The following is a 19,981-nucleotide window of genomic DNA, read 5'->3' on the forward strand; positions in this document are numbered from 1 at the left end:
GCCAAGAATAATCCTTCCAGTGCTTCAAAGAAAGAGGAATTTATGGTTTATATTAAAATAGTATGAGTCTCCATATCCTGTCAAAGGTACTTTAGGCTACTTATACCATATAACACAACTAAGTGATAGGAATTTTCATATTTATTTTGCCATCAAAGAAATGGAGATTCATAGAGGCTATAAACAACTTGTCCAAATTCATACACCTACTAAATGATAATGCTAGAATTTGAACCAAGCATTTTTTTAAATAAAGGCCCAAATAAATTAGTCCCTTATTTTACAGGTAAAAAAGATGCAACTGGAAGGAAAAGGTCAACAGCTGATTTGTAATCTTTGTTCTTGCCTCAAGGACAACTGAGGATTTTTATTTTTTTTTACATATGTCCATTTATTGATTGCTGGGAATACAGCCTGAGAATACATGACATGCATTTTGGGGAAGAAATTAACCAAACCTGAAACAAAGCCATTCAATAAGCCCACAGAGAGCTAATAAGGTAGCACAGATTAGATCTGAGGGCACGGTGGGGACAACTCAGTCATTTACAGTTGTCATTAAGATTCTGGCTGCAAATTCTTTGAAGCGTATTTATTCTTAATTATTTAGGAACCACCAGGAAAGAGGAAAGATCAGTCTGCCTTTAGCTTAAACTAATGCTAGGAAGGATGCTGTTCACTGAAGTACTGAAAAGAAATTTACTCTTCAAATTAAGGCAATTCCATTTTTACAAATTCTTCCATATCAATTCATATGCCTTAGAATTATAAGCAGCTATACAGACTTAGAAATGATTAATAACTGATGTGAGACTAGTCATTTGATTCCAGTATCTATTGCTGAATTATACTCCATTCTAATACTAGCAAATTTTTACACCATAACGTCAACCTTCCTATGATGTTTGTTAAACTCATTGATACAATCAAATGATACAAATTAAAGAATTCAGTTATACTTAAAAGGACAAAAAATTTAACTGGAATGTCTTAGACCATAATTAAAAGCTTTTTTATTATATATATGGTATATATGGCACAAAGATTATTAGATAAAATACTGAAATATATTCATAACAGCAGGGTTACAAGCCATGTACTTCTCCCAAATTTTGTAATGGATATTTTTCTTAAAATGACAACATCAATGTCACTTTATATTCCAGTGTTTTGGATTACTTTATATGGTAGCAGGATGGAAAACAAAAAGAGAAAACAGAACCAGACATAACCCCACTGAACAAAAAAGGGGAAATCTTGGGTTTTTGTTCTTTGGAAAGAGGCAGTCTGTTGTTCTCATGAACCGTGTTCTTGCCTTCGGGTGGAATCGGTTATGGCTTGCAGGGCTGGACAAAGCAGGGGTATAAGCACACATCTCAGATGTGATACCTATTCAGAATCCAGGTTATGAATTGTTCCAAGCCCGAGCCATTTCCTCCATGGAGATAGGCACCATATATTCTCTGATCTGTGTACCAATAGTAGGGAGTGGGGCCAACCCCTTTCCTTTATAACCTGCCAGCATTTCTTCACTATTCCAGATACACATTGAGCCTCCCACAATCTCACCAACATTGGGCATCAACACATCGACAGATTTGGGAAGGTGGGAATCCTCAGGACATCACTGCATATAGGACATGACCTCTACAGGAAATCAACACAGCAAGATAGACTCATCAACAGTATCTGTTATCAGTCTCTCAGGAGCTTTTGGAATATCTCCTCCAAATTTATAGAAAGTTCCATCTTCTTTCTTTATATTGAATTCTTTTAGCCACACAATAGCATCTGAATAGTTCATCTGTTTGAAAAGTCATTTGGGGGGTCTTGAAGTTCAGAATGAGGTCATATACTATGCCTGCTGCGGGTGATTTCAAGACTCTACCATGTCACAAACTAAGTCCTCCAATTGGCTCAGGAGCTTCTCAAAGGTCAGTAGAGGGCATTCTGCCTCCATGTAAATGTATTCAGCCATGTGCCTTCCTGTTCTGGATTGTTCTGCCCTGTATGACTGTGCAATACAAAAAACATCTCCCAGAGCTGGGATGCAGGTCTCCAGATACAACTAAGAGGACTGAGTCAAAAATGCCCTTTCCCCAAAACAATCGAGCTTGAAGAGTGTAGCACCATCTTCTACTTGTGGTTGTACTAATGCTGGAGTAACTTCACAGTACTCCCTATCAAAGAAATTATCTCCAAAGCAACTGGTGACCATGGAGGGTTCTTTCAGGATGTTGGACATGTTTTCTCCTTGGATCATGTGTCTGTTGTTGACCTGGACATCAATATCAGACTCTTCACTGATCAATCTATCAGCTCCTCTAGCAGGGGCCGACCCGATCAGTTCCCAGAAGTTGCAACTCAGCTCATGGCCCCCAGGAGCCTGCTTGCCCTTTGTGGTAAGATTTCGCATTCCACACACTGCAACATTACTCTCAGTGGACAAGACAACTCCACCAGAGACATTAAATTCTTTCCTTACATAGAGAGCCCGTGGACCCAGTCAAACACCTTTACTCTTTGGCCTCTATATCCTTCTGTGTGAATCTTCACACATTTTGGCTCTGGAAGTCTTGGATCATTTTTAATGGTAATTTTATTTGCTTCTTCCAGGTTCTTTTCTCTTCTCAAACCTTCTGCCTCTTTCTTTTCCCAGGATTCACTCCTTATTTGCTTCCTACGTCACATTTTTTTAATGTTCTTCATCTGTGATTTAGAAAGAACATCTCAACGCTCATTTTCTTTTTGTGAATCTATGTAAATAGAAGGAAATAGTTCTTTTCCCATTACTATCAAAGCCTTTAGACCTGTTTTAAAAGGTTTCTCCTTGGTTCCATCACCTGTAGCATCATTTCCCTCTTCATCGGAGATGTATAGCTCTGCTACTACCATCCCTGTGGTAGCCCTGGTCACCTCCGAGGACACTGTCTCCCAACATGCCACCACCCTGTAACCACAGCATGCACCAACAGCTGCCTCAAATCCAATACTGCATCATATATCACAGCTGAGGATTTTATCCTTAATTGAATCTTCCTTGTTGAAGAGACCTCAGAGCTGGGGCTTTCCTGAACTGAGAGTCTGCTCTCATCCAATCTTGTCTTTTTACCACATGCATCACAAGTGAGGAGTACCTGCGACATCTGCAAGCTGTACCTTAAGTATATACAACCTCCACTAGGTCGTTGCCATGCATGCTACATTGTTGCCTATTCTGTATTCTTTCTTAAGGCTAAGCAAATGTGGTGATGGGTAAAGCCTATAGTATTCTATGAATTTGATTGTAAACATGGGCCAATATCATCCTGCTGGTTGAGTGCAGTGGATTTTGAGAGGTCAGAGAGCCTAATTTAGTCCCATACTTGGTTCACTGTAGAATCTTGATGAATACATGTCCTCATGCATTGTAATTCAATGTGCTCTCCCCATTATTTTTAAAATATGTTTACTGATTTTTTTGGAGAAAGGAGGAGGAAGGGAGAGGGAGAGAGAGAGAGAGGAAAAAAAAACATTGATGAGAGAGAACCATCCATTGGCTGCCTCCTACATGCCCCCTACTGGGGATCGAGCCCACACCTTGGGCATGTGCCCTAATGGGGAATCAAACTGGTGACCTTTCCATGCATGGATGATGCCCAACCAACTGAGCCACACTGGCCAGGGCTCCACTACATTATTACAGTAACTGCAAATGATTTCAAAGTAGCAGAAACATGCAGTTTTTCCTAAGTGAGTTATAATGTACATCCATTTCCTGTGCAACCTTCATGACCTATGTCAAGTCATACAAGTTTTCATAAAGATTTCACAAAATATTCTGTAATGGATATACCATTGCCTTCTTCCTGACCTCCTATTTCATGTGTCTTCTATATGAGGCATTTGGACACCTAATTATCTTCTGCCTTCTGTTGTTCTTTAACAGTTCCATGTCACTTCTCCTCCTCCCCTTGAAGTCTACAAGGACAAGAAATATAACTTATCCTTCTTTAATCACTTTGAAAAGTGCCTAGCTCAGTATTTGACATTTACCAAGTACTCAGTAGGGTATTCTTGAATGAGTGCAGCACAATCAAGATTTTTAAACTTAGAATGGAATATATTCAGACATCCATAATTTAAAAAACATTTTCAGTTTAAACATAGATGATATAGCAGGACTAATTAAATTGATTTCTTATTACAAAGGTTACCAAGTTGAAACACTTAATACTAAGAAGAAAGGTCCTGGCACATTCATTAAACAAACTACCGAATACATAAGGGAGCCAAAAAGTAGGGTCCTTCTCCTCATCAGTCTATTTCCAAGACATATTAATTTTAAATTGCCTAAACTCAGTTTATGATAAAGTTTAAAAATCTGTTTTTCTCCAAAATAGTGTATCATTTTCTTCCCTAGTTGTTTGAGTGGAGCCAAAGTTAACAAGTTTATTTCTCTTTAACAATTTACAACACAATACATCTTTATATGACAAGCTGTCTGTACTGGCAATCAGCATGTCTGATGTCAGCACACCTCTAATGTGTGTTTTAAAGCCATGACATCTACAAAGAGCACTAAGAACACTGTTTTTTCCACAACATGATCTGAAACAATAGGGTACCTTCTCTTATAAATACAGAAAAATTTTGGGTATTTTTTCCCAAATAGGCTATTAAAATGGTATTCCCTCCCCCCCAAGTAAGCTATATGATTTACTATTAGGTTAAATTTTCAGCTAAGAAAAACTTTTGTTTTATTCCTTAAAGATAATAATCAACAGCAAGATGGTAACTGAAAAAAAAGTGGACATCTAAGTACCTTTATCAGTACCAGGCAGCCTGTCCAATTTTTCTAGTCATTCTTTAAAATTTCCAATGGTGAGTCTTTATAATGCTTTTTTTTTCCTGTCTGCTGGAATTCTGTACTTTATTATTATTTTTTAATTATCTTTATAGTTGAAAGTACTACAGATGTCCCCTTTCCCCCCCATTGATGCCCTCCCCCTGGCATCTACCCACGCCCCGCCCCCCCGAGGCCTTTTCCACGCTATTGTCTGTGTCCACAGGTTATGCATATATGCATGTAAATTCTTTGATTACTCTCTCCTCCCCCCATACCCCATCCCAGCTTCCCTCTGAAACTGTCAGGATGGCTACCATCAAATGACAAGAGCTGGCAAGGATGTGGAGAAAAGGGCACCCTAGTACACTGCTGGTGGGAATGCAGACTGGTGCAGCCACTATGGAAAGCAGTATGGAGGTTCCTCCAAAAATTTAAAATGGAACTGCCATTTGACCCAGTGATCTCACTTCTAGGAATATATCCTAAGAAACCCAAAACACCAATCAGAAAGAATCTATGCACCCCTATGTTCATAGCTGCACAATTTACAATAGCTAAGATCCTGAAACAACCCAAGTGCCCATCAGTAGATAAATGGATAAAAAAGCTGTGGGACATTTATACCATGGAATACTATGTAGCTATAAAAAAAGAAGGATCTCTTACCCTTTGGGTCAGCATGATAGACCTGGAGAGTATTATGCTAAGTGAAATAGGCCAGTCAGAGAAAGACAAGTATCACATGATCTCACTCATATGTGGAATCTAATGAACAAAATAAACTTATGAACAAAATAGATACAGAAACACAGAATGTATTTTTATAACCAAAACAGAAAGTATCTAGGAAATAAAAATTGTTGTATTTCTTTAAGTGTTCTAATGTACAAAGTCACACTGAAGCAACAATGTAATTTAACTGCATTACAGGAAATTATTGCCTTTGGCTACTCTAGAAGTACTGGAAGAGATGAAGCTAGTAAAGTATATCTGTAACCCTAAGTTTTTTAATGCATAAAACTGGAAAAGATTATCATCTCTAGAAATGGTATTTCTATCAATCATTTGAGTGAATGTTAAAGAATTCTTATGGGAAAATTACATAAATATGGGTAAATATCTCTATTAATATAAAGATGTTGAAACCAAAACATAATAAAATCATACTTATAAAGGTGAAACTCCTGACACTGAGACATATAGAAGAGTGTTTCTTAAAGTATCTCCAAAGAAACTTGTACCATAGCACTTGTTAAAAATTGATAGTAATACTTGTCAAGTAGCAGAAACTAACGTTTTGAAGGCAGAAAACTATAAAAATACAGAAATTTTGGGCAACTTAGTGTTGGGACAAACAACTTTAATATCTCAAGAGCTTCTGGGAGCATCACTGTATTATAAATTTGTAAAGTTGTGCCCAGCCAAGCGTGGCTCAGTGGTTGAGCATCAACCTAGGATCCAGGAGATTGGGGTTCGATTCCCAGTCAGGGCACATGCCCAGGTTACAGGCTGCAGCCGATCAATGACTCTCTCATCATTGATGTTTCTTTCTCTCTCCCTCCCCTTTCCTCTCTCTGAAATAAAAAAAGATATATTTTTTTCAAATAATAAATTTGTAAAGTTGTTACTGGTTATGATAACTAAATTTGATCTATGCTCTCAATAACTGGATCAAGTGTAGGTCTGATCCAGTTGTACAACATATTGATGTACCCCCAAATTTCTTTAAATTTTAGCACTTAAAATAGCAATCTTAAAAAAATAAAAATATATAAAAGAGTAAGCTTCAGTAATTTTGGAAGATGCATGTAAGCAAAACACATTATAACCCTAGAAAACTCAGATGTTGGTCTCAGGATGCATACTACAAATTAATTTTCAAAACCAAAAGTAAAAGGGGAATGCATTATTTTTCATTCTGAATACATAAAATCCTTAGATCTTACAATAACTAGATATTCCATAAATGTTAGGTATTAAAATGGAATAGCTAAATGTAAAATAAAATAATTATGAAAAAATACATAAAACTAAATATGATTATAATTCCATGATTTTTAGGTATTTTCATGGAAACTATTTACTGGCAAGTAGGTGATAAACTATACACTAGTGAAGTATATTTTCTGCCTTTCTGAAAATTAAAATAAATCCAAAAAACTAATTTTAAGTATGCTTCAAGAAATAAAGCCATAGAAGCATTATTGGAACAAGTTACCAAAGACAATCATGAAGTAAACAATGAAAAATAAATGTATACCTTCTAGGAAGTATGTTTCAGAATAATTTATGGCTTCAGTGTCATAAAATAAAATGCAAATCAGGACCTCCGTTTATTTTCCATCCTTGAGAATTCATTTTGTTTAAAAAATACCAATTTTTGTACCAAGGTTTTTCTATAATTCACAGGACTGTCAGTCCTCAATGGCCCTCAGTGTATCCTAGAAGTCTGAACTTCAGAAATTTCCTCTCTCAGTAAAGTTTTTCTGTCCAAGAGAAAACAACATACCTGTAAAATTTGCAGCTTTTCAAACCTGCGAGCTGATTACAAAATGTCACAGACAGATATAATTCCACTTCTGACTAAGGTAGACTAAAAATAACTATGTCCTAACACTTGAAAAACTGCAGAATAAATAAAACAACAGTTTTCAAGACACTGGACATCAGGCAAAGAAGGACAATGGTCTCTGAAGACAAAATTTGAACCTGAACCTGATAAGCCTTATGACTGTCCCAGTATACAGCCCTGAGAGAGTTTCTATGTCATAGCACAAGGAAGTTCTATTAGTTGAAAAGACAGAGATAGGGGTCCAGCATTGTGGCAAGAGTATACAGGACAAAGTAGTGGACCAGGTAGCGCTGCAGAGATAACTCTAGGAATCTGCATAATCAAGTTGCCAAAATCAGTAAAGATTAAAATCTTTAAAAGAGCAGTGGGGGAGGGAGAAACATATTACATACATAAAAAACAAAAAATAAGAATGACAGCAGATTTTACTTTGGAAACAATACAAGAAAAACAATGGAGTAACATCTTCAAACCGGAAATAAAAACTATCAATCTAGAATTCTATAATCAACAAAGCAATATTTTTCAAAAATATAGATGCAATAAAGACTTGTTTATATATAAAAAGTTAAAAGAACTCATTACCACAAGAAATGAACCAGAAGAAATGTTAAAGGAGGATCTTTGGGCTGAGGAAACATGACACCAGATGGAAATATGGATCTACACTAGAATTTTTTAACCACAGCACCACTGATGTTTGGACAGGATAATTCTTTGTTGGGGGGGGGGACTGACAGGGGTTTGTTCTGTTCATTACAAGATGTTTATTGTATCCCTGTACTCAATCAACTGTATACCAATAGCTTCACCACCACCCCTAGAGTATGACAATCAAAAATGTCTACATATTACCCAATGTCAGCTGGTAAACAAAATCAGGCCCTTTTCAGAACTACTGATATACCTAAAGGAAAAAAAGAAAACTGGCTGTGGTAATTACACTAGTAAATATATAATTTAAATATTTAAATCTCTTTAAAGATAAATGACTGTTTAAACAAAATTAATAAAAATCTAATTTGTAGTTTATAACATATATTTAAAATATATGATAACAAGAACATAAAGGTGAAGAGAAGAGAAATAGGAACTTTTCTTACACTATACAAAAAGTAGCATATTTCTTGAAAATAGACTATGGTAAGTTTCAGATATACTCTATAAAGCTTAAAGCAATCACTAAAATAACACAAGAATGACTTTTAGCTGGTAAGTCGACAAAAGAGATAAAATAGAATCATTTAAAAATATTCAATTAATCAAAAAGCATGCAGATAAAGAGAAAGGAAGGAACAAGGAACAAATGGTAACAGAAAAGAAATAGCAAGTTGATAAACTAACTGCATCAAATATTATATTAAATTTAAATGATCTAAATATTCTAATTAAAAGAAAGGAATTTCCAGATTAAATGGAAAATAAATACTTCACTCTGTATTGCCTACAGGAAACTCAATTTATTATAAAAACACAAATGGCTGAACATTAAAAAAAGAAAGTTTTACTATACTAACACTAGTACAAAATAAAAACTAGAGTGAAAACATAAATATGAAACAAAAATTTCAAAGCAGAAAAAAATATGGTCAGAGATAAAGAAAATCACTTCATAATAATAAATTTTTAAGGGCATAACAATTCTAAACATTTACGTACCTACTAATAAAGCTGCAAAATATATGATATAACCACAAAGAGAAGTGACAAATCCACTAAAGTCAGATATTTCAATAATTCTCTCTCAAAAACTGATAAAAAGAAAACTGACAAAATTCAGTAAGGAAAGGTAAGATCTGAAATACAGTTCACCCTTGAAGAACAAAGGATTGAACTTCATGTGTCCACTTACATGCAATTTTTTTCAATAAATATCTGTACTGTTTTTATCCACAGATGTGGAAGACCAATTATATGCATTGATCTAGGCCATTTTACATAGGGGACTTGGATATCTACATGTTGTGGTATCTTAAGAGGATCCTAAAATCAATCCTCTATGGTTAAGGGACAACTAAGTTTTGGGGAGTCAAAATTATACATGATAGGAAGAGTTGGCACCCTTAACCCCCATGTTGTAAGGGTCAACTGTATATTATTAATCAAGGTAACCTAATTCACATTTATAGAACACTTCACTCAACAACAGAATACACATATTTTTTAAGTACACATAGACTTTTACCAAGATAAAACATATACTGAGCCATAAAACAAACCTCAATATATTTAAAAGGATTCAGGTCATACAAAATATGTTCCCAGACCACAAACAAATTAAATTGTAAATCAATTGTAAAAATCCAGAAATCTACAAATACTTAGAAACTAAAGAATACACTTTTAAATGGCCATGGGTCAAAAAAGAAAACAAAAGGGAAAGTAATTTGAAGTGAATAAAAATTTTAAAAACATATCAAAATTTAAGAAATGCTGATGAAACAGTAAGTTGAGGAAAATTTATAGTTTTAAATATCAATGATGGAAAAGGTAAATAAAATAAATAACATCAACTTCCACCTTAAGAAACTAGAAAAAGAGCAAATTAAACCAAAATAAAGAACAAAAGAAATGAAAAGATCAGAGTGTGAAACACAGAGAAAAATCAATGAAACAAAAAGTGAGAATTCAATTAAGATCAATAAAATGGATGAAATGTTAGCCAGACTCATCAGTAAAAAAGAAGACATAAATTGCCAGTAACAAGAAAAGGAGAGGTGACATAACTATATATTCTAATGATATTAAAATTAATATGGGTATGATGTTAATAATTTATTCTGATAAATTGACAATCTGATAAAATAGATAAGAGTTCCTTCATAGACACAGAGAACAGATTGATGGTTGCCAAAAAGGAAGGGGGTTGGGAGCCGGCTAAAAAAGGTGAAGGGATTAAGAACTACAAATTGATAGTCACAAAATAGTTCCAGGGTGTAAAGTACAGCATAGGAAATATAGTCAATAATGTTGTAATAACCATGTACAGTACCAGGTGGGTACCTGAAAAATTGAGAGGAACACTTCATAGAGTATGATTGTCTAACCAATATGCTGTACACCTGGAACTAATACAAAATAATATTGAATGTAAACTGTAACAGAAAAATAAAAATAAAAAAATAGGAGTTCTTGAAACGCACAAACTACTAAATTTCAGAAAGAAAGAAGATAACCTAAGTAGCTCTGTATCTATTAGATTGTTTACCTAAATCTGTTCTACCTAGAAAATTCTCCACCCACATAGCTTTGCACTAATGAATTCTACCAAAGATGTAAGGAAGAAATAAAACCATATATTATTCCCAAGATATCCCAATCAGATAAAGATATTACAAAAAAAGGCCAGTTTCCTTCGTGAACATAGATATAAAATTTCTAAAGGAAATTTTAGCAAACTGAATATAACAATGTATAAAAATAATAATACATCAGAAACAAGTACAGTTTATCATAGGCTGACTGCAAGGTTGGTTTAAATTGTGAAAACCAATGTAATTAATCAAACAAAAAAATTAAAAAGGAAATATGTATCTATTATATATGATCATCTCAAGATATATAGAAAAAGTATTTGACAAAACAAACACTCATTCTTGACAAAAACTCTTGGAAAATTTAGAATAGAAAAGAACATCATAATCCTCATAAAGAGCATCTACAAAAACCTACAGCTAACATCCAGCTTAACTGTGAAAGACTGACTGGCCCTAATTCTAGGAATACAACAAAAATGTCTACTGTCTGAACTTCTAGTCAACATTATATTAAGGTCCTAGCCAATGCAACAAGGCAAGAAAAACAAAAGAAAGGACATCCAGATTAGAAAAAAAAAAGAAGTAAAGCTAACTTTTTTCACAAACAACATGGTTGTCTATGTAGGGACTATTATAGAATCTATACAATAGCTACCGTAACTATTGAATTTATTAGTTTTCAAAATACAAGATAAACATAGATCCTTTGTGTACTGTTGGTGGGGGTGTAAATTAATACAACCACTATGAAAAACAGTATGGAGGCTCCTCAAAGTATTAAAAATAGAACTACCATGTGATCCAGCAATCCCACTTCTGGGTATATACCAGAGAAAAGGAAAACAGGATTTTGAAGAGATATCTTCACCTTCATGTTCACTGGAGCATTATTCACAATAGCCAAGATATGAAAACAAATTATCTATCAATAGATGAATGGATAAAGAAGATTTGAGATTATATATATGAATATTATTCATCTGTTAGAGAAAAGGAATTCCTGCCATTTGTAACAACATAAATGGAACTTGAGGACATTGTGCTAAGTAAAGTAAGTCAAAGAAAGACAAATGCTGTATGACACATGGAATCTAAAATTTTTAAAAAGCCAAATTCATAAAAAGAGAGCAGAATGGTGGCTGTCAGGGGCTAGAGGTTAGAGGAAAAGAGGAGATATTGGTCAAAGGATATAAACTTTCAGTTATAAGATGAATAAATTCTGGGGATATCATGTTCAACATTGTGATGATAGTTACAATAATGTAGTATATACTTGAAAGTTGTTAGGAGAGTAAATCTTAAATGTTCCCACCAAAAAAATAAATGGTAATTATGTGAGGTGATGAAGTGTTAGCTAACACTATGGTGGTAATCATTTTGCAATGTGTAAGTGTATCAAATCAATAGGTTGGACATCTTAAACATACACAATGTTATATGTCAATTATATCTCAATAAAGCTGGGAAAATAAACATTTTTTAAATGGCCCAGAACTGCCACTCTTAGCTTAAAAGTAAGTAAAACTTCAGGAGACCTGCCTTCTTTTCTGCCAAACAGCATGGCTTTTCCAAATACCCTGTATTTCCTCCTAGAGCCCTTCTTGACAGTACTCTAAAAAGAAGTGCTACTGAAGCACCCATTGAGACCTATATTAATAAATACTTCTGTCCTCCCTAATATAAGTAGCTATTATGCTTTCTGGCTTTTTTAAAATTCATACCATGGCTGCAATAATTATTTGTACATTTGAAAATATGTATTATAGATTTTTTATATAGGAGGCACTCTTATAATGCCCTTCAATGTTTATATTAGGGGCAGATTTAAAAAAAGAAAAGAACACTGGAAAATATCACATCATTATGCTGAAAACAATAACACTAAAATTGTTGCATGCAATTGTTAAACTCAGTGAGATGAATGCCTTTGTCTATTGTTATATTGTCAGATACACCACAGTAGCTGTCATATAGTAAATGTTCAATAAAACCTGTTGTCTCAATAATAGCAGTGTTAACTGCAACATATACAATGTATCAAATAATATCATCAGAGCAACATACCAGATGCTTTAAAAACATCAACTATACCATCACAAAAACTCTATGGCTTATATATTCTTATCTTATAAATGAGAAAATTGAGACCCTGAAATCACATAGGTAGTACTGAAGTCCCATGTCTTCCTAGAACACTATAAAATTTATCAAGTTTTTTTAAAAATCCTTGATAATACACTCTGTTTGAAAAGCCCCACCTAAGAAATCAGTTAACTATACTAACCCAACATCATCAACATGACACAAACAAGTGAAGACAAGCTACCCCTGTCAGACCACAGCAGGAATTTATCAGGGAATTCTGTGGCCTCCGGCTTCTCTCCTACTTGTGTTTGGAATGCAAGTAATTAAAGTCAAAGGGGAAAATAGGCCAGTCATAAGCTTGCATTTTTACATGTGAACAAGCATTTAGACAAACAGCCAGATTTTGAGATGAGTATTACTGATTAAGCCAGTAGTGGAAAATGTGTAGGAGGATTTTCTTTATCTTGCTTCTCTGTCGATCCAGAAAGAGAGGAAAACTGTGGAAAGCAAGATGCTGAAAGATGGCTTGAATAAAATGCTTTTTCAAAAGAGACAATAAATGATGACTATAGCTCTGTACTGTTAAGCAGTGTTTAGTCACTTGGGACACTGCTGGTGGAATGTAATTTTACAGAGTGGTTATTTACAGAGTCAGAGGTACATGTGTTTTGATTTCTATCCTTTCTGTGTATTCTATTGAGAGAAGTGGTTTATTCCTAGCAATTCTGAAAAAGACAAACTTCAGCTTCAAAAAGAAAGGCTCTGTCACTGTGTTCATCATGGTATCCCCAATACATAGAATGGTGTCTGCCATGCCATAGGTTCTCACTAAACGTGTGCTGAATGGAAAGACAGATGAAAGAACCTGAGTAACTGCACTGCGCCCCTTGTTCCCTGGCCCCTAAACATGACCAGAGAGAGTACAAGGAAGTCCATCCATATCGTCTCGCATTCTACGCCTTCACTGCTGTTCCTTCCTAAGCCTTGTCTACTTGCCCTCCCAGTTCCTAGTGAATTCCATTTAGCCCTTGGTTCTCTTCACTCCACCTCTCATCCCTCTCACCATCCACAGGAGAGCCTGACTCCAGAATTATTAAGCTTCTTGAGGTACTCCAACATGAATTCATCACATTTTCTCTTCAGAGTCACACTTTGCCTAGATCAGGTCCACATTTGTGGGGCCTGGGCAAATGCAGAAGTGGACACCAATATGCCATTGATACCTTTTATATACCTTTTATTTTAGTAGCTTGTTAGATGCATTGATAGCTATCAATGCATCTAACAAGCTACTAAAATAAATATGTTCTTCCCTCCTATCTTGACAATTATACATTCATAATGATTCAACAGGCTTAGTTGAAATGCAGAAGAAATTAAAGGTATCAGGTGTATCACTGGCGAATATGCTCTCCCATGCAGTGAGTTGCCTTTTCTTATTGTTGACGGTTTCTTTTTCCTTTGTCTCCCTGCCCTAGGAGATATATTGGCCAAAATATTGCTACAGGAGATGTCTGAGATTTTACTGCCTATGTTTTCTTCTAGGATTTTTATAGTTTTATGACTTACATTTACGCCTTTTATCCATTTTGAGTTTATTCTTGTGTATGGTGTAAGTTGGTAAGTCATAAAACTATAAAAGTTCTAAAATCTATAAAGAATGTGTACAACTCAACATCAGAAAAACAACTCAAAAAAAAAAAAAAGGGCAAAGGATCTGAATAGACACTTCTCCAAAGAGGACATTCAAATGGCCAACAGACATATGAAAAAATGTTCGATGTCACTATGCACCCCTATGTTCACTGCAGCATTATTTACAATAGCCAAGACATGGAAGCAACCCAAGTGCTCATCAATAAATGAGTGGGTAAAAAGGTGGTAGTACATATATAAAACGAAATATTACTCAGCCATTAAAAAAAGAATGAAGTCTTACCACTGGTGACAGCATGAATGGACCTAGAGGGTATTATGCTAAGTGAAATAAGTCGGTCAGAGAAAGACAAATACCATAAGATTTTACTTATATGTGAAAATAAATGAACAAATAAAGGTGAATCAGACTCAAAGACAAAGAGAAGGAAATGGTCAGTTGCCAGAGCACAGGGGGGCTAGTGGACTGGGTGAAAGAGGTGAGAGAATAAAGCAGCACCAATTGGTAGTTACAAAATAGTCATGGGGGTGTAAAGTACAGCATAAGGAATATAGCCGATTATATTGTGATAACTATGTATGGAGCCAGTTGGGGTACTGGAAATATCGAGGGGGAACACTATGTAAAGTATATGATTATCTAACCAATAAGCTGTACAGATGAAACCAATACAAAATAACATTGAAAGAAAAAAAAGAATCAGGAGTTCGTTACTATGTAAGGAAAAATTAGATTTTTCCATAACTTTTCACTGATATTTATAATGTCATCCAGTAGTCTTAGCATTACCTGTGAGTTTGTCACTAACAGAAATCACTTTATTTCCACATTACTGTTCCTGTAAATCTTATAATAGTGTTTAACTCTTCAATGTTTCATTAATCAAAGAACACATATATTTTTTCAGCATCAATTCACTAATATATTTTTATAATTGTATTTCAATATAATGGTTTCTTTTATAGACATAATGTTTTGTTTTACTGAGAAGACATCCACAGGTTTAAAGTGCCAGCAGACGGGTCTGTGGTATCAAAAAGGTTAAGAATCCTGTTTTGAATGCTTTTGTCAGACTCCAGCACCCAAGTTTCTTCATCTGAATTACAGGGAACAGATTAGATCCTTTCTTTTTTTGTAATTAAAGTATAGTTGACATACAATGTATTAGTTTCAAGTGCACAACATAGTGATTCAACTTTTATATACCTTAGGATGTGATCACAGTAAGTGTAGTAACCACCTGTCACCATACGAAGTTATTATATTATTACTGATTATACATATTGCCTGTGCCATACATTACAGGTTAGTTCTGGTAGAAATTGATTAAGAGAAAAGGCACAACTGTCACAATCCCCTAACAGATAAATGCAGTGCTCATCATTCCAAGAATACAGCTTCTTTATTCTCACAAAAGTAAAATCACATTTCACAAATGCCACATCCCCATATCACTGGCTTACAGATAGGTTTCCTGACAGTCAACAAATGCAGTTGGCAGGACTGCTGCTCTAACATTCTAATAAGGTTGGAGTAGTGCCTTTAAAAAGTAACAACATCCTTAAAACAAATGATTGCTTTACGATGGCCTTCTGACACTGCCCATATGCAATGAAGTCATTAAGTCAATCAGATCTGAATCATAAGGTCATTCTACTTTACTTGAGTCAATAACAAGACCATTTATCTCTTGCTGCTTTTCTATATTTTATAATGATTGTGGTTCTATTGTGTTGTGTTACTACTTCCACAGGCTCTTAGAAAGTATGAGGGATGGATGGAAATATTTCAGGTGTAAAAGTATATATATATACACACATATATATGTATACACATACAAATATATGCACACACACACACAAACATATACCTTTTTGTGCAAGATGGAAATGGTAGTGTTTTTAGTATAACAACAGGTAACTATCTATGTTTCTAGTGTTTGTCAATCTTAGTTGTTTTGCACTGCAGAATTCAGCAAGTATTTCTATGCACTGCATAATCATGACTGTGTTAAACAGCAAAATTACTACCTACCCCTATTATATTGTGAGTACATAAAAAGTAGAAAATGCGATTTCATATACATCTAACTAATAATCAACAACTAGCAGATTACCTTAATAATTTTTATCAACACAAAAGTGCCCTTGAAATCAGTGGGTGTTTTGTTCAAGGAAAGAAGGAAAAGTACATAGTCATGTGCCCTAGTTTCAAAATGAATTTTTTGTTCATCACATTACTAGTATTTATTACCTAGTTTCATTTAACAAGCAGAGGCATGCTACTGCCTGTAGTCCCTGCAAACCTTGGGACCCAGAGGCTGAAAGGAGGAAAGTTCTAGAAATGAGATTCAAAGCCTGCCCTCTATACACTGTTCTGCTAAGTACACAGGGGCTATTTATACAATATTGGTCTACTCACTTGTAAAATGGAAGGTACTGCATTGCTGAAAAAGTCTCTGTGGGTATTAATTGAAATAACACACAAATAAAGTGCCCAACAGAAAGTAGCTACCTAATAAATATTAATTCCATTCTCTTCCCCTCTTTAAATGACATCTCAAGGTATTATATATGTTTATAGAAACACTTATTTTACTCAAATCCCTTAAACAAAACATTACCAAATAAAATTCCCCTTGTGCTGGAAAAGTGTAAAGTGGTAGAATGGTGAGGTCTGTAGTAAAGTGCAGAACATGATCCCAACTAACATCATACAAATTCCAAATATTAAAAACCACTGTATGGGCCAAATAAATCACCGAAACATCAATACTGGGTCTGCTTGGAAAGCCAACTAAAACTGATAGGTGCTCAGGGAAAATAAATTTCTTGGCCATGGAGACTTCTTTGGTATGGAAGGATCCTAAAGGTTCCTAAGCAGCTGGCATGACCCAATGCAAGAATATTGGTGTCATCACTTTTACCATTATTTTTAAATGTTGAACCAACTCAAGCCGAGATGGTAAAGAAATCTGCTCAGGGTCCATACAAGTGTAAAATGCGTTGAACCCTAGAACAAAGTTCTACTTATTTGAGTAATAACCATTCCCTTTTGTGACACTGCTCTGCATGCAGAAACGACAAAACAGTAAAAAATGAAGCAAATCAGTAAAAAAGAGCAGCTTCTACCAACTTGTCCCCTACTCAGAAGCATGAATATCTCTCAAGCTGTGCCCTGAACTGCAGAATGACAATCCAAAGGGGTAAGTCCTCTTTAGCAGATATTGCCTTTATGCTCTTGGAGTAAAGCATGAATTTTCTGTTTCTTAGTTCAAACATTCTGCCTAAAAGAAGTCTGTATAAGATGGTTCAGGTTCTCTCACTCATTTTTGTCTCCTTGTTTGCGAGGTAGGAGAAATATAAATCATGTATCTAGCCACGTATGACTATTAATGCCACCTAACTGGGGAGTTTAGCTACGTGAAAAGGTTAAATGAACTTGATTCATCTGCTCTCTGTGATTGTCATATTGGGAATATCGAGTTCCTACAGGGAGGTGAAATTTAAGCCACATTCCTCAGATGGACCTGGGCCACCTCCCTGTACTGGTGATCTGACTTAGGATGTGTGTGTCTCTTTTGATCTGTCAGCATCTGTCTGCATTTGTGTTAGATGAGAACCAAAGGATGGTGAATATGAACATTTACAAAGAATGGAGTAGCCCTAGAGTTAGTGAGGTTCACGATCAGCTGAAGATATAGGGAATCTGACAAAATATTAATACTAATGGCTGAAAAGGGAGCATGAAGTAGAAAATGACTGAGCCAGGCTTATACACATTCTCTGCTTGTTACTGTACATTCAATGAGGCAGAGGAGAGGAGGAAGCATATAGGAAATAAAGTTGTACCTTACTGGTGGCCATATACTAAACTACACACCAATATGAGGGAAGTCATCCCACTGTTGTGGGTTGGAGCCATGGCCTTAGAAAACCAACTAGTAAAATCTCATTGGAAACTGGTGGCTACCAAAGGAAATCCCATCCTAGGAATCAACAGAAGAGATTCCTGGCATCTAGTCTCTAGGCATTGGCTGTGCTCAGCCAAGTAGGTATCAGTTTTTTAGAGGAACAGCCCAGCCAACAGATGTAAAGATAGAGATGGTGGTCTGGTACTCCAGATAATGGGCAGCAAGAGACAGTCAGATTATCTGGCAGGACCCAGAAGGTTGAACTTAATCATATATTAAGACAGAGGCTCAGTCACAAAACTATACACATGCATCTGGAGACTTTGGCCCAACAGGTACAAAGCTCTGCAGGACTCATGCAGCCATACTGGTTCCAAATTTACAGTTGCTCAGCTATTTCCAGAACCTTTACTTTGCCTGTTGTTTATACCTAATCCTTTTACAAAAGGACATCTACATGTTACCAAATATAGCAAGGATTGCTGGTTGTCCACCCAAGATTTCTGGTTCACCCATTCACAGTATATAGTTGTTGCCAAGAAGCAGATGTTAAGCCAAAGATGGCATTCCTTAGTACTCTTATCTCGGGCAGGGTGACGTGAATGGTTCTTGCAAAAGAGAATGACACATGTCACTTCCAGTCATACTGGAGAAGCAAGTGTGCCTACTCTATCCTCTTATTGTCCATTTCCCACTAAACACAGAGGACTAAGTAGCCCTAAGGGAAGGCTGAGCCACACAATGAAGTAAATCTAAGTCCCTGAATTACCATGAAGAAGGTAGCCCACCAACCAGGAACACTGAAAAATTAAGTGAGCAAAATATGAACTTCTGTGTAAAGCCAATGAGATGTAGCAGCTATAAGCACTACTCTAATCAATACACTGAAAAACATACCACTTAATGAAAATTAATAAATGAGAAACTTTGGGCAAAGGAAAAATATATAAAGCCAAAATGTAATGTTAGTACACAAAAATATGTGCCTAAGGTTGATAGTGTTTCCATCAGATATAAACAAACCAGATGCTAGAATAAGACTTAAAAGTTTCTTACCTGAGGCCTCATAAACTAGAAGATTGGTTAAAATGCATGTTCTAGAGTCATGAAGTCTGGCTTCAAATACTGGCTCTGCAGTTTAGTGGCTTTGTAAACTCAGGCAAGTTAACTAACCTTTCAGAGCTTCCAATTTATGAATGGTAAAGTGAGGGTAAAATATTTCAGAGACTCAGTGAGAGAATGAAATGAGATAATCCATGCAACATGCTATGTAATTCCACATAGTGCCACATGAATGTGCTAAACAAAGCTAAGCTATCACCAATGTTACTAGTTTTCTTATGCATAAAGCTGGCTATCAGAAACGACAATGATGACATGGAGGGAAGATGGCGGCCCTGTGAGAAGCAGCAGAGCGCCCCCAGCCACGGACTCGATTTACTCCTAAAATCCTATGTAGCCAGCTTGGAAAAACCAGACACATACCTGAGTGGATGGAGCGCGAGTGGGGAGCACTGAAGAGACATCACGGAGTCCGGTAACAGAGGGGGCCGTAGGAAGGGGGATCCCCCCCTGAAGCCGGTGCTGGGCTCCAAACCTGGAGGCTTGGAGGCTGCAAAGCTCCCCCATCGGGAGTGCGGACCTCCATCTAAAAGCGGGGATCTCATAC

General features: G+C 35.8%; 1 pseudogene across 1 annotated transcript; it reads right to left on the reverse strand.

Moving 5' to 3' along the window:
- Positions 1-1,331: 1,331 nt before the first annotated feature.
- Positions 1,332-2,895, reverse strand: LOC308552802 (asparagine--tRNA ligase, cytoplasmic pseudogene; annotated as a pseudogene). The gene has a single exon. The product of its transcript is annotated as an asparagine--tRNA ligase, cytoplasmic pseudogene (transcript).
- Between the last annotated feature and the right edge of the window lie 17,086 nt (positions 2,896-19,981).

Source organism: Miniopterus schreibersii, assembly GCF_964146895.1.
Source record: "Miniopterus schreibersii genome assembly, chromosome: 2".
NCBI classification, from domain to species: Eukaryota; Metazoa; Chordata; class Mammalia; order Chiroptera; family Miniopteridae; genus Miniopterus; species Miniopterus schreibersii.